Source organism: Oreochromis aureus, linkage group 8 (assembly GCF_013358895.1).
Source record: "Oreochromis aureus strain Israel breed Guangdong linkage group 8, ZZ_aureus, whole genome shotgun sequence".
NCBI classification, from domain to species: domain Eukaryota; kingdom Metazoa; phylum Chordata; class Actinopteri; order Cichliformes; family Cichlidae; genus Oreochromis; species Oreochromis aureus.
Window position 1 is genome coordinate 4,654,715 of NC_052949.1, and position 11,266 is coordinate 4,665,980.

The following is an 11,266-nucleotide window of genomic DNA, read 5'->3' on the forward strand; positions in this document are numbered from 1 at the left end:
CTCTCCAGTGCCCTCATTCCCCCAAATGAGAGGCTGACTGTGAAAGCCAATATGCCACCCAATGTGGAAATTTGTAGGTTTTCACCACTCGAGCCATTTGAGGGAATGAATTGAAAGCCACCAACAGATAATAATGGAGTTCCTGCCACTGCAGTCACTTCAACGCAAGCAAGGAATTCTTCTCTGTTTTGAGGTGGAAGGTGTATGATTGAGAAATTCATATTCAGATGTTCTGACTGCGAGGACATCACGCCTCCGACTTGTTGAGGCTCGGGAAGGCAAATAAAAGACATTTCCCTCTGTGTTTCAAGAGAAGTCATTGGATGTGATGCAAGAACAGCGATGTGGTGTGACACAGATGACAGACCGGATGTTCCTGTAATATTTCATTTTTTTTGCTTTTATGGTAATTTATGTTTGTATATATACATGTGTGCTGACTTTACTGTACTATATAGCTCCTGCTGCTGGGCTCTATGTTGGAGTATCTTTTCTTTGTTTTCTAAGACATGTAGTTTCACGTGTCATTTTGCTTTTCTCAATTTCAGTTTAGTTAGAGGAGTTCAGACATTCAAGAGGAGCTCAGAGCCAGTTGAGGTGGTTCAGGCATCTGATACGGACACCACCTGGGTGAGCTGTCCTATTGTGAGACCCCGGGATAGACCAAGGACACACTGAAGAGATTAGATCTCCTGGCTGACCTGAGAACACCCCGTGTTCCCCTGGATAAGGTGGAGGAGGTGGCTGGGAAGAGGGAGGTCTGGGCTTCTCTGTTTAGGATGCTGTCTGCACAACCCGACCTCGGAGAACCAGAAGCAAATGGATCAAATGAATCAATCGTTAATATTTGTACGAAGTTTGAAATAAATCCTTAAAGTTTCATTTTTGTGTTAACACTTTAACACTTGTTACTCTACGTTAGGCCTGTATTTTTTTGCAGTACTCTTTTCAAAGAGTACGGTAAGGTTTGGGAAGAAATATCAAAACATTTGGGATCTTAACATAGAGGTGAGAAGTTTTTATTCATTGGCCAACATCATGGTCTGTAAGATTTATTTTAAATGTTCTTCTGGTTTAGCTCTTAGTTCGGGATTTTCTGTTCCGATTCCTTGAATCTAGTTTCTGATAGCTTTTTGTTGTTATGTGTCTCTGGTGTCTTTTTTAGATTTAACTTCCCTCCTGTCTCATCTTTGTTCACCTCCCTCTCATTACCCTGTGGTGTCCACTTCTCCTAATTACCCTCCTGTACAAAATGTTTTCTTCCGTCTTTGTTTCAGCGTGCTGTTCCCTTATGTGTTTCTGGTTGTGTACGCCTGTGCACATCTTTGGATTTTGACACTTTATATATATTAGTTCTTGATTTCTTGTACATGTGCCAGAATAAACAGCTCACCTTCGTTTGGATTTGGGTCCTAATTCCACAGTGATGGACTGACTTTGAGTGGTTTGAAATTTGAGAAAGGTTCTGATTGCTTCAGTGTCTTTTGCACAGATTATTATGAGAAATGGAAAACTGCATTAAAAGCAGTGAGAATGAACTTTCTGGTATGAGAATTGCTTGAAAAACTATAAAGCCCAGTGTAAGTTTTTCTAAGTCCATATAAATCCAGCTACTGATGACATTTTACTTCAAGGCAATGTAATTAGGAAGGGGAAGTAGGTTTTTTTACTGTTTGACTGCAGGCCTTATCTTGGCTTAACATCCAGCAGAACTCTCTGAGACCCGTCCTATAAGTAGGATCTGAAATCCTACAAAGCAGGATTTCATCTTAAACTTTGGGGTTAACCCATTTTTGATACATCACCATGGTAACTTGTTCTCACAGAAGTGCATTCCTATGGTAAATCATACTGTCAACATTATCTGCTCTGGAGGAGGTCATGTGCCAGATTAGAGCTCATAGCTTTAAATCACATACTGACCATTCAAGTCTGGAAAATAGCATCACTATTCTTGAAAGATCTCTTCAATCTGTGCACAAAGAAGCAAGAGTGTCTAAACTTTATGTTTCCCAGATGAGCATCAGGCTGAATACAGAGTCTTACATACATACAGCCTATTCCTTGATTATTGAAAATACTCTGGGTGGTTGAACCTGTGCAGGGTTTAGGTTATGATTATGTTCATGTCCCCCGCTTTAGATGGAATTGCTTATTTGGAACACCCAAGTGAAAATCTTGTAATTGGAAAGGCATGCCAGATTTGATATGACAGATAACATCTTTTAGGCTTATTTAGTGTGTGGCTGAAATGCTGCCTAAACCTCTGTGGTTCTCTGGTGAATGTTATGTGATTAATGAAGATATTTTAGCAATTAAAAGAACCTATGTAATTATGTTTTACACAGAAATTGTTTTTTTAAATGTCTCTGTCTGTGTTTATCATACTTGTACGGTTTCCTTTGTGGAAAATGTTCTTAAATAATTAAATCTAAATAATTTTGTTTTTTGATAACTTTTATACAAAGAAAAATTAGCAAATGAAATTTATTTAGACAAACCTTATGTTTGTTTGGATCATGCCATAGTCTTCCCAGGAGTGAGCATCCCACTAAGTTCACCCCAATGTCAGAATGCTCACCTGAGACTCTACAGGCCTCAGTTGACATGTTAAATATTTAAGTCCATGGCGGTACAGAAAAAAGAGTCAAGAGGTTTGTTAGGAAGGGTTTCAAGGAGTAAGCATCTTATCTCTAAAAAAACATGGAAGCACAGCTTAGGTTTGAAAAGTTGCATCTGAACAAACCACGAGACTCCTGGAACAATGACCTGTGGACACATGAGACCAAAGTGGAGATCTCTGACCATGATCCACCACGCTGGGGAAACCAAACGCAGCATATCAGCACTGAGGGGCTGATAATAGAGTCAAATGTGAGCCATCTGTCCAAGTACTAAAGCTTGGACCAAACTGAGTCATGCAACAGGACAATGATCCCAAGCAGAGCAGCAAATCTACAACAGAATGACTAAAAAAGAACAGAAAAGCGTCCTGCAATGACCCAGTCGTAATGCAGAAATCAGCCTGATTGAAATGCTGTGGTGAGACATTCACAGAGCTGTGCATGAATGAATGCCTGCAAACCTCAATGATCTGATGTATTGTTGTAAAGCTGAGTGGGCCAGAATGTCCCCACAACAATGTGAGAGACTGGAGGTCATACAGAAAGCAACTTCAATAGTTCCAGTTATTGCTGCTAACGGTGGCTCTGCAAATACTGACTCATGGGTTGTCCTTAGTTTCTCATATGACAGCAGTCCTGTGAAAACTTTACAGTTTACAATGAATTCATAACAGTCGGGCTATTTTCGTATCCTTTGTTACATCCATGATTCTGTTTCAAACTAAATTTAAACATCTGGTTTGCTGCTGTGTATGATTTAAAGTACTTGTGCAAAGATACTCCACATTACCGGCTCTGCGGCATTAAATCTTGCTACTCTAGCTCCCTTAGCCATTGATCACTCAAAAACATCACGATGTAGTGATTAGAGGATTAGATGTATGCACATAACCTTCAATTATCCTCGCCACAATATTGGGCCAATTCATGTAAAGAACACTGAAACGTTGTAGGAGCATATTGACAAATTCATTCAAATATGCAACTAGGATCATAAATGTTATTTGAAGATTAAAATGTGACAGTGCTGAGCATAAATTTCACAAAACCAAAGAAAAAGATTTAATTTGTGTGGTTTATCAGCAACATTCTGGTCATTTTCTCATGTTTGGGAATTAAGATCAAATTTAAATTAAGATCAAAGTTAAAGTTGGATCAGGCACAGCCGCTGGTTATAGCTTTTTAAGTGTAGGACTAATTTGTTCTATAGTAGGTTGTTATTCACTTAGACAAATGTCTTTTTAATGGCTTCATAAAGAAAATGAGTTTTGAAACTTTGCCAGCGTCTGCTGCTGCTTGGAACATCATAAAACAGATTAAAGCTGCTGCTGACACTTTTGAACGGACAAAGGGATATTTAATTAAGCTCATGAGTGAAGTGATGACTCTGCATGACATTCTTCAGCTCTCAGATCAGGAAGCATCCTTGAGTCAGCAGGGGAGGGGCATGTTTGGGCAGACACAATCAGCCATTGTTCTCCTGGAGGCCTCTCCATCACATGTTTGGTATTGCTTCATTTTTTTTCTTTGAAAACAGTCAAGTGATATTCCAGAAAGCTGTTGAGCAACAAACAGCAGCAACATGGCACACTGAAAAAAGGAGCATATTGGATTTACTTAATTCAATAGTGGACATTGGTTGCACACAATTGTTTTGCTTTGGCAGAAACTTAAACAGCTGAGTTAGATCAACACAGCTCATTCATATTCAATAACCTTTTGCATTTTGTGTTGATAAAACATGACTGAAACATGTTCAGATGAAGTAAGTTGAGCTCTTGGAATATTTTAATCTTTCACAATTTTGTCATTTTATTCCAACACTATTCAATAACTTTCACCCCAATACTACTTGGTCACTTAAATACTACATGTTGTCTTCATATTACATAATGTTCAACAAAGTCTAGTTAACATAAAAATTGAATGGATTTACATTCGATCTTCATCTGGGTTGCAGGGGCATAACCCCAAAGTGATAGGTTAAGAGGCAGGGTACACCCTGGACAGCTCACCAGTCTCTATGTGATCACAGAGACAAACAATCATTTGCACTCATTCATGGGTAGTTTAGAATGACCAATTAACCTAAGTCTAATAACTGCATGACTTTTAACTGTGGGAGGAAACCAGAATACCCAGAGAGAACCCACTGCAAACTAGCTAGATTGTGGATTTGAACCCAGGACTTTCTTGCTGTAAGGCACAGGCCTGGTAATGAACTAATCATTTGATTCAGGTGTGTTGACCCAGGGTAATATCTAAAGCCTGCAGGACACCGGCCCTCAAGGCCTGGAGTTTGACACCCCTGCTGTAAGGCAACAGCATTAACCACCACACCACCAATCCAGGCTTAACAACAGTAAGAAAGCTATGATTACAACGCTTGATGCAGATAGCAGACACACATGTGGCGTGTGTGTAGTTGTCTGCAGACCCAAATACCATGTTGCAATACTATACTGCTATGGTAGCCAAAGTTTCAAATGCAGGTTTAACAGGTTTGTGAGTGTAAACTTTATCCAAAACCTAGGGACGGTTTACTCGTCTTTGCCAGTGGGTGGCTGTAGCTCAGAAGGTAGAGCAGGTCACCTATAGATTGGAAGGTTAGTAGTTCGATTCCTGGCTCCTCCAGTCTGCATGTCAAGAGTATGAATGAATGTAGTTAGGAAGCACTCAGTTTTGAGAAAGTGTGTGAATGTGGCACATTGTATAGAAACTTGAGTAATCCGGGAGACTAGAAAAGCACTATATAAGAATCAGTCCATTCACTGTCTGAACAGTTTCATCATGTTACTTTTGCACTGTTTTGCATGTTCCGGCACATGTTGTTATTACATGGCTTGATTAAGGTACACATTAGGCTGACATCTGGGGCCAGAGGTGAAACTGTTCTGGGCCAGCACAGGACCACCAGTGTGTCTGAAACTGGCCTTGTGCTGGCCCATGTGTGGGCCATCTCTGGCAAACCAGATCTGGACCACCAAAGGGCCGTCATTCTTTGCGGTATGTGGGCCATGTGTAAGCACATTGTGTGGGCCAGATCCGGGCCATACCAGTTTTGCTATGTGGGGTTTAGTCTATTGTATTTTGTATTTTGATTTGAAAAGTGTTATACTGTGATATGTATACTAGGAGACTGTAATAGGTGTGTACAGTGTGTTACTATAAATGACAGAGCATTTCATTTTTCTACAAAATGTATTAGAAAAACTGACCAATGAGATTCTTTTCAGAATTCTTTCTACTTTATCTGATGGAAGGTAAGACAGTGACAACTGAAAAAGCATTATATATTCATTTGTGCATAGCTGATATGATTTGGATATTAAAGTTTGACCATGTTAACCCCGGTTACATCATATATTAAATAATATTCAACCCAAGGATTCAGTTCAAAGTTACTTTGGATACAGTTTATCTAGCTTTGGCACAGATAAGCTCTTTCAGATTTCCACAGGTTTTTGCACAGTTAAGTTCTCTTCAATGGGGCAAGACTGGGACAGGCAGGCTGACACATCAGGAAGGAATCCCACTGGTGATGAAAGGGGAGCTGTGGTTAAATACTGCAGGTCAGTATTGATTAGAAACAGGTGTGCCAGCAGGAACCTTGGGTCGCTATGCTCACTTCCTGGCAGAGATAAGTACAGTTAACTACATACACATGCAGATATGATAGAAAGGTGGTTGGTCTCAACCTGAGAGGACAAGGGGAGTATGACCTACTCACATGTATTAAACTATTTCCTGTCTTTGGACATTCATTTTCCTGCAGCTGCTTCGTGCAAAATTGCATAAATATTTTTTGGGTATTTAACAGAGGACTCATTCTTTGCTGCACCAGTCACTGGGTTCAGTGCAGAGAACAGAGCAAAACCAAAAATTGAAATCTTGCAGAATAATGTCAGGATGTTTTTTACTTTAAAGCTTTAATGCACTTGTTAAATGAATGAACTTACTGCAGTTTTTTGTCTTTGTCTTTTGTCACACTGTATTTAGATTTTTGCTTCATTTCACCTTTGTTTTGTCATTTTGTCTATAAGATGGATTTTTAAATATTTTGTCATCATCTATTCCACTTTCTAAAGCCAGTATTTTGGCCACACTGTGCATTCTGCTAGCTTTGAGGCCACTGAGGTTTAGATTTCTCCCTGTGGTTGAGTGGATTTTCTGGCTTCTTCCCACACTCCAAACACATGCATGGGTTAGGTTAATCACGCATAGGTGTGAGAGTGAAGAGTTGTCTCTCAGTGTTACCCCTGTGATAGACTACAGACCTGTCCAGGGTGCACCTACATTTCACCCCATGACAGGTTGGATAAAATGAATGGAGGGTGAGGAGACATGTTGGACATTAAAATCTGGACATAGACAGCACCTGTGAGTCAGGTACACCTTACTGTACTTCTGCAGAAGACTGTATGAGGACTACACCTGTCAATCATCTATCATCACTGTCTAGTGGATTGTGATTCAAGTGTCCAGTGCTGTGAAGCGAGGCAATCTCTTGTGTGAAAAAAACACCCAGATGAACGGACTGTGACGCCCTAATGCACCACTAACTGCTGCGTAACACAGACACGCCAGCAGCTTTGACAAAACAGCATTAATTGACGCCCTGGGAATAAGAGAGCGGGTAGTTTGGCAGGCTGGGTGAAGGGGGGCTGTTGTTTTGTAGCAAAGAAGCTGAGGGAATGTACCAACAGGAGTGGAAAGCAGGGGCCAGAGATACAGGTCTGAGCAGGTCTGGAGGGTGATTGGGGCAAAATGAGTTTAAAAAACAAAATGCAGAATAGTGAAAACAAGTCTTGCTTAAAGCGAGACACTGACAGCTCTGGCATGTGCTTGAAAAGGCTTCATGTTTGATGAAGTGGTAACTATGAGGCTCTGCTCCACTCGATATACTGCAAACCCTAACGGAGAGAGAGAGTTTTTTCAGGGACTCTCTCTCTCAGTCGGTCTGATCAAGAATGCCAACAGGAAGTCAGAGGGCTTATGTAGGAACTTATACCAGGAGAGTGTGCAAACAAGCTGGTTTTTCCGCTACAGATGAACAAATAGTCACATGGCCTTTAAAAAAGGGAGATTTACACAAATGCCAATTAAGACTATTTATTTTAAATTAAATAAATAAACAAGGAAAGAACTCAAGCTAACCATGGTGTGTGTAGTCAGTAGAATTAGTCGTATGTGGGTACAAATCAAAGAGCAACCAAAATCAAAAACGGTATCTCAGGGAGGAGAGGCTCTGAGCGCTTCTGGCACATCAGTGTCACTGATGTGAAAACGAGCTGCACCAGCCCTCCAGTGCCTGCAGATTAGACCTGCCACATAAAAAGGCTGAAAGGAAGAGGGGGTGGAGTGGATCATCATATGAAGCATCAGAGGTGGGTTATCTGTTAAAGCGAGACACTGAGCACGAGTCATATGTAGTTAGGATACACCATCATAAAATCTAACTTGCAGCATAAACCAGCATGAGTACCATGACTACCTCATGAAATGTGCACAAGAAGTCTGAAACACTCACCCTCTGATCTCTAACCCTTCATTTAACCTATTGAGATGTGCAGCTGTGAAGCCAGGTGGTAAATCAGTAGCACCTGGAGGTTCTTAGACATTATGATTATAAAATGATATATTATAAGTTTTTCTGGGCTTGAACCTTTGAGTTAAAATCCACAGAGAGATGACCGGCTGAATTCTCTAGCTTGTCTGATACTTCCTGCCAATCTGTACCTAAATCTCAAGTTTCTTCATTTATTAACTTCATGTATTATGGTTACTATGGTGTATTATGGGTTTCTGTTTAGTTTTTTTTAATTATTTTGATTCTTTTGGGGTTTTTTTAGTTTGTTTGTTCTAATTGCCGATTAGGACTAAAATAGAAAAACCTCTACACTCCATAAATATTAGAGCCCTTGGTCTTTATTTAGTCCTAGCTTATATTCTGAGCTGGTTATTTCTTGTGAATTTTGCTCATTCCATATTTCTGTTCTTTCTTTCTTTTTCTGTGTACTTTTAAGGTTATGTTTCAGGGTTTTACTTCCCACCTAATCCTTTGTGGGGAAGGACAAGGCAGTTTCTCCGTGATTATTTCACCTGCTTATAATTGCTTTCTCTTGTTTTCTGACCTCACTTGTGCCCTTAATTACACTGTATCTATGCATGTTTGTGTGACTGTGTGTGTGTGTGTAGGCAGGCTTGCCCCATGAAATGTAAAAAGCAGACATTAATTAAGACCAAAGTTAAAGCAATCTATTGCCTTACATGCAAGGACTGCACTGTCATAAAGCTTCTAGCTTGTTTGCACAATTGTTTAAATTACTGCCATCTTGTGGCCACAGTTGGCTATTGTCTCTGGAAGCTGGATTAACTCCGCTCGCTTCTGATGCCATTTACATCTGTAGAACCTGATTGGAGAGCAGCATGCCAGACAAACTGTCCCAGGCTTTGCCTTCACTGCTCTGAGATCAGAAATGATCTGTGTGTTGTGTGGAATAGTGCTATCATTAGCAAATAAACAATCACTCTGATTTGTTTTGACAGATGTATTTTCTCTTGCAAGCCACCTCAGGCAACATGTGTGATGTAGAGGAGTTGGAGTGCAGTGTAAACAAGTTTTTAGTGATGGAGAGCTCCTGCCATATGTGGTTTAATGACATCCCTGTAAAAGTTACACCAGTTGCGTGCAGTATGTCTGTGTTTCTGCTACGTTCTCCTGTCTTTCTGTACAATTTGCTTTTGCGTGTTTCATTCATTTATTGCCTGTCTTTCATGCTTTTGCATTCCTTTTAAACCGTTATGGACTTTATTGTTTTGTGGCTTTATATCAGCGACTGTAGAGGATCACTTCTATTTTGTGCTTGTTTCCTGTCTTCACCTCTAACCTGGACTCATTCATTGTGCTCTTATGAACTAAAAATATACATGATCTATGAAAAAATAAAAAGGACAAAAGCTATTGCTGATGTGCCCTCTGTGGGCTCTGTGACCGCAACAAGCATAAAAACGTATTAAAGCTTGACCCAGACTTGAACCCTCAGCCTCTGCATGAAAAGCGACAGAGGTGACCTGCTGAGCCGTCCAGCAGCTCTGACATTTGAGCCTGATATTTCTGTATTAGATGATATTTGGTTTCATCAGCTCTCACAAAGAAGATGGTCAAGAGGTCAATCTGAAATTTTTCTAAATTTTCCTGTGATGAAGTCAGAGCAACGGCGATGGACACAGACCGACAACTGGACAACATGGAATCAAATCTGCACTCCTTTAGCACAAAACAAAAGTGCAAAAAAGCTTAATGTATGTACAATAATAATAATATTAATATTAATAATAATAAATAAGGAAAAATGCAAAAACCAGAAAATTGAATTCAGAATGAAACATCATTTTAGACATAAATGAACCTATACTGGTAATAAATATGGACAGCAGTTTGAAATATTCCAATCATGATTAAAACAAAAATTAAAAAAAACACAGAAAAACAAACAAGAAATACTGAGTCGACTCTGATGAGGTTCTGTTTGTGTCAAAATGATTTTCATATGCTCAGTTGTTTAGACCCGAGTTACAACAGACAGCCTGTCAAAGCATCAAGCATAAAATATTTTTTATTTGGTATTAAATCACATTCCAGCAAGTTCAGGATTAATTGCCTGACTCATACTGCAAAACTCGTATCTCAGCCTCTGCTGAATCAATTATTATGGATATTTTCTAAATCTGTTTCTACTGAGTAAAAGCGCGTTACCAAATCTTTTTAATAGCCACAGTCTTGCTCATACTTGCGATATAGTATCTGAAAGCATGGTTTATGTTCTAAATCATAGATTTGTTTCATAGTGTTTTATTCTAATGTTCTTCTATGCCTCCAGTGTTCCTTCTGTCTCTTCTTTTCTGTGTTAGTTTATTTTGAGTGTCCCTTTCAGATTATTTCCTTAATAATTTTCAATATTTGTTAGTTTTTCCTTTTCCCCACACTTTGTAGTACCTGATTGTGTTTGTCTATATCTAATAATAGTTTCTTCGTGCTAGCTTTAATTCAAAAGCAGAGAAAGTGTGTCTCCTGGACACGAATGGGGAGCTCTTTCCACATTAAAAGAGCCTATTAGCTGAAGATTCTGCCTTACTCTTTACACACTGATACTATAAAGTTTTTAAAAATATGATGGGGACTGATTATTCAAGACTTTGTATGGAAGGATAATTTTTAAATTCTGGGGTTTACAGGAGGCCATTGAAGAGAATCGAACATGGGAGAAACACCATCAGTCTTTGCCAGTACTCTCTGTAGTATTTTGGATCAACTTTGTCAGGGTCCTCCAGTCCTTAACATAGTTAGCGTAGCCCCGGCTCTCTTCGTGATTCCCGTTTCCCTTGTCATGCTATCTTGGTTTTCTAACGTGTGTTTCCTGTCCTTGTGCAGAACCTTCTGGAACCCTTCCTGTTTTCCTCGGATCTTGTCAAGCGAGTGTGAGTGTGCATCTGCGTGGAGTGAGATTTCGGATGTGTGAGTCACAGGTTGTGTGAAGAGGAGCTTGGATGTGTGTTCCCTTTCCCGGATTCACTGGATTCCCCGGAGCCCTCTTCCCCCCATCACTGTTTATAAATATCACTTGGTGTCTAGCTGTAAA